At 24.1% G+C, this 5,469-nt stretch overlaps 1 long non-coding RNA gene across 1 annotated transcript; it reads right to left on the bottom strand.

The window, feature by feature from the left end:
- Positions 1-1,196: 1,196 nt before the first annotated feature.
- On the bottom strand, positions 1,197-2,700 carry LOC113785719 (uncharacterized). The gene is made up of 2 exons (XR_003471844.2): positions 2,142-2,700; positions 1,197-1,383 (listed from the first exon to the last, which is right to left on the bottom strand). It is a non-coding gene; the product is annotated as an uncharacterized lncRNA (long non-coding RNA).
- Between the last annotated feature and the right edge of the window lie 2,769 nt (positions 2,701-5,469).

The following is a 5,469-nucleotide window of genomic DNA, read 5'->3' on the forward strand; positions in this document are numbered from 1 at the left end:
TCACATCACTTTCATTATAGAGAAAGAAAAAAGAATGTAAAAATAATTTGTTTTATACCCATTAATATACCAGTAAAAAAATAGAATGTTTTTAAAAAAAAGAGAATTTGTTTCAAATTATGTTTATTAATTTTAGTAAAAATATTAATCTTAAATGTCACATGAAATTAAAATAAACATAAAATAATTCACCTTAATGTTTCATGTCTACAGATTTACATGTCTTAAATTAAGAACTAAAAGTGAAGATTAATCTAATATTGTTATTACATAGTTGAAATCAAAACTTTCGTTTTTTTAAGACAAACAGAAATTTATCTATATTACAAGGACTAAAATAAAGATTGACTCAATCATTTACATATTATGTCTCTAAACATTAAAAAGTTCATTGATCTGATTAAAATAAAATTTGGTTACAAATTGTTGATATGCTCCAGGACACACTTATAAACTTATTTTTATTTAGCTACCCATTTAAAATCTCCAGATAATACCTATATTTTAAGTAAAAATTTTGGCCTAAAGATGTTGTGCATCATTTGTCAAAAATATGACTCTTAATCAAAATTTAATCGAAGTTGAGTTGAAGTCGATGTTTTTTGTTTTTTTTTTAAATGAGAAACACCTAACTAAGGAATTATAAAATTAGCAAATATATATTAATAAAAGCGAACATGAAACTATCATTTGTTCAATTCTATTACGTACAAGGATTCAATTCATGTATACATTAATATAACGAATCTTTACATTGTCAGTCAATCACAGCCGTTAAATCATTAGAATTATTTAACTTTTAACATAACTATACATAAAATCATGCCTATAAATAATTATAATATACCGAAAATATAAAAGTTTTTAACTCCTACTATAATTTCCCCAAATAGTGTTTTGATTCCTAACCCCAAAAGTGAATGGTACATTTGTTGAAGGTAACCATAGGTTCCCACGAAGGTAATCATATTAGATTGTATAATTTCCCTAAATAGTGTTTTGATTCTCAACCCTAAAAGTGAATGGTACACTTGTTGAAGGTAACTATAGATTCCCACGAAGGTAATGAAATTAGATTGCTTGAATATTATTTTTTAATATGTCTTTCAGAGTCTTTCGAGATATGTTTTGTCAACTAAACTAAGGGAAAAAGGTCAATATCATGAGATATTGCAAAATTGGACTGAAAATTCAAATGGTTTGGTAACATAATTTCTTCCTCCTTGAGCTGATGGTGTTACTTTGTTTTGGTAACTCTTTTTAACAGTTTTGAAATATTGTAACTGCATACTCAAACATGAAATATATGGAACCATTGATTTTACGCGTACAATGTATCTTGATTATAACCATAAATCCTCAACCCTTGATTGCTGCAGGTACCTTCACAAAATATATAAAATTTATGAAAATGTTAAGAGTTTCGGTATAAAAAAAAAAAAAAAAAAAAAGATATTTAGGTTTTATCACTTATCATTGATGTTCATTTTGTTTTTCATTATCATTCATCACTTGGTTGCAGAAATATATTATTCAATAACTTACTTCCACTATTGATATTTTTTATTAAAATATTCTTACTAAATATTAGATGCAACTATTTTAACTTTTTTAATGGAAAAAAAAATTAAATTAAAAATATAATTTAGTAATATAGTCTAAAAGGAGGACATGCAAAATTAATATAATTTGATAATAATCCCAAAAACAGAACAACAAAGCATTAATCCATCGTATTTCAATTCACTTTATTTAATTGTTCCTAAGAAAACATTAGAGTATCGTCGCTGATCAATTGCTCCTTAGTAAGCACATATGAATTACATGCATGTCATAATCTAACAATAATGAAATCATGTGTTATATATATTTTTATATCTAATTCTTTTTCATTTTTTTTTTAAATTTTTTTTTAAAACTTATAATTTTCTTTTTAAATTAATAAAAGGATGCTATGGGCCGGGTTTACACAAATTTTGTTCAAATTAATAGTTTGTTTTTATTAGAACCACATACATAAAATTAATATGATAGACACCTCTAAGACAAACATGAAGATATCCTAAAATAAAAATTATATTGAAAAAAGATAAAAGCAAGAAAATTAGAAGATAAAATTTGCAATATATTAGGATTCATACCAAATGTAGCTGTGGAGTATGTGGTCAAATGATTTTGAACATTCTTCAAGTTGTCGGAGATATGCGATTCAACTTTTTTGTATCGATAATAACTATCTCTATGTAGACATCCTTCTTTACGATGTATCATAAACTCTTTTTTATTAAGGGATGCAGCGGCCAACACCGCATCCATCAATTTAGTAATTTTTTTATCCTATTTGTAACAACACCAATATTATGCACATTATTTACGTGTGTGACGAATATGTGCCTTAACACAGATATAAAATTTGTGTTGGACAGAGACAACAATACTAACATCAAAATGGGTGCACAAGAAGAAGAAGATGATTACTTTGAAAGTGGCTATTGAAGGAATCATTGTAACAAACAAGGAAGCAATTCATTGTGATGTTTTGCTAGCTGATTTCAAATTGGCAACTTTCAACGGTAGAGTAGTTCTAGTTTTATGAAGGGAATGGTGTTTGTTAAGGTGAGAAGTGCTTCTATGTATTAGGAATTGGTTTAGTGTGATGGGTTATAGTAGTGAAAGCATATTGTTTCGTTATGGTGAGCCTCTATATATATATATATCTTGTTTTGGTGGTCTCATATTTTATCATTTTTTTTATATATACTATACCTTCTCGTTCTTGTACATCTTGTGTTTGGATGTGTTTATTAATGCAAATGTTCGTTTTGCCTTTAAAAAAAAATAGTTAAATAAATTTTTATTTCATATAAAATTTCATAATTATTATATAAACAGTTTTATAACATTTAAAAAATTATATTTAATTAATCTCAAACTAAAATATTTTAAATTTTTGGAGAGAATTTTTTGTAATATTTTAATTAAAAATATTTCATCTCAATGTAGACTAAAAATATTCGTAAAATAATTTTATAGAAATTAAAAAACATAATTTTTTTTAGGGAGACTATAAACAAAATTAATAACCATATAGAATGAGTAAACACTCAATACAAAATATTAATCTAAGTAAAAATCTGATCCTCTAATCCCATCACCATCAAACTCAGGAAATTGTATTCTCTCAAGAAATAAAGACAATAGATATATAAGGGGTCTGCACACAAAACTACACATTTTACTGAAATTACCCATATTGATTAATATTCGATACCTTGCTTTCAATTGTTTTATCATGATAATTATTTGCAAACAAAATACGTTGATGTGATGTGGTTTGTCTTGTTCCTCAAATTATTTTGATTCCACTACTCACTTTCTTACAAGCACATGCCTAATATTACTATATTTCAATACCAGTCAAAAAATAATAATTCAATAAATGAGTCAATGTTATTGGTAAGATCGAAAGAATATAAATTTTAGAGAGAATTCTAAATAATTATTTTAGAATTAAAAATAACACTCACTTTAGCCCCTAAAAATAAAAGGTAATTTCAAAATAAAAAAAATTAAAATTCTCTAATCAATAATTTGTTAATCACTTTAACCATTGTCACTAAATATCTTTTATAATTCTGTTAGTTTTGATGACATACATCATATTCACTAATATGTTAAACTCACTTTACCAATACCAAAATAACATGAAAAAAAAAAAAACATTTTCATCTTCTCAAAAAGAAAGAACTGTAAATCTTACTCTCCCATTTTGTACACAGTAGAAAAATTAGAACAATCAAACATCTAAATTCTTGTTTTCACTTCATTCAAACTTCTTAATTTTTTTTCTTCATTCTTAAACTTTTAGTTCACAATATATTTAATTTTAAGAACATCCCCTAAATACAAATTTCTTATAGTATTTTGAATGTTCTTCAATTTTAACAAAAAATACTTTTTTTTTTGTAATTTTATGCAGAATTTTAGATTTAGCCAAAACTAAAAGAAGAAGAAATATGTCTATATTAAAAAAATAAAAAAAAATTAAAAAAAAAGACAATAATATAGAAGTAGGGGCATATATTCTTTCAAAAATTGTCTTAAAAATTTATTCGAATTGGACACTAAATGATAGGATCGAACTATTTGATTAATAATTAAACTCTATCAGAGTTAAATTAAATAGGATGATTTCGTCTATAAAAAATTTATTTATCTAATAATTCAGATTGAACTAGTAGAATGGATTTATAAATAAGTTCATTTCACTTATAAAATGTAAAACAAAAAGAATCACTACCAGCCCAATTAATAATATTTTACTGGCTCATTCTTTAAATTAAAATTAATAGACCTTGAAAAATTACCTACTCAAAGAGTGATTGTAGTGATATATTTGAAGATGACATTTATGTCCTACTATAATAGCAACAAAATGCACACATAGCAATAGCAACCAAAGAACATAAATATGAAGTTTCTTTTAAATTTAAATCTTAACTTTTAATTTGTTTCCAATGAGAGGTTGGTAGTTCCTTTTAATATGCCACATTTCATTTCCCTGTATAAATTGAAAAAATTAAAGATTTCATACAGTTTATATTTTAAAAAGCTACCATTTATTTTTTATTGTATAAGTCATGCAAAATCAAGATATTTGTAATAAATTATTTTCTAAAAGTTTTACAAAATATCACTTCCATATAATTGTGCAAATAAATATAGGTTTAATACTTGATAATAAAGTTTAGCAAACTTGTACTTTTAAAATATTTATTATATGCCATATTTTTATTTATTATTTTATATTTTTCCTAAAAAACATTTTTTATTTTCTATTTATATTTTGATTTTGATTAGTTTTTACAATTCAAGTTTAGTATTTAACTCATACTTCCAAGAAACATGAAAATATAGGCTTATGTGACAAGCCTATTATACAACAAATCCTAGCCAATAACCGTCCGCACTAAAAAACCGACATAATCAAAATCCAATTTAGTTTTCGAATTTGATAAAAAATATTAATGTGGCTAAATATTTTAAATTCTAATGGATGGATATTGTTTTAGCTAAATATAATATTTTATAAAAAACTTAAGTTTTAAATTAAAAAAAAATATATTGACAGTGAAATCTCTAATGTTTATTAAAGAGAGGTAGTTTATGGAATTTGAATTGTTATTTTTAATAATTAAAATTTAGTTTTTAAAAATATAATTTTTTTCAAACAGTAAAATTTGTATACTATTAAAAGCAGATTATTAACTACAAGAACAAAAATAATATATAATTATTAAAATACAACATATTTTTTAAGTTAACAATGTCGATATAGTGTGAATAAAAGATAACTGTTTGGTTTGAGTAATGGACAAATAATTTTAAACTAGATTATGGCACGCGCGCTGTGCGGATATTAATTAATTAATTTTATAAGTTTTATAAGTAATATTTTATGTATTATAA

The sequence above is a fragment of the Cicer arietinum genome, chromosome 3 (assembly GCF_000331145.2).
Source record: "Cicer arietinum cultivar CDC Frontier isolate Library 1 chromosome 3, Cicar.CDCFrontier_v2.0, whole genome shotgun sequence".
NCBI lineage: Eukaryota > Viridiplantae > Streptophyta > Magnoliopsida > Fabales > Fabaceae > Cicer > Cicer arietinum.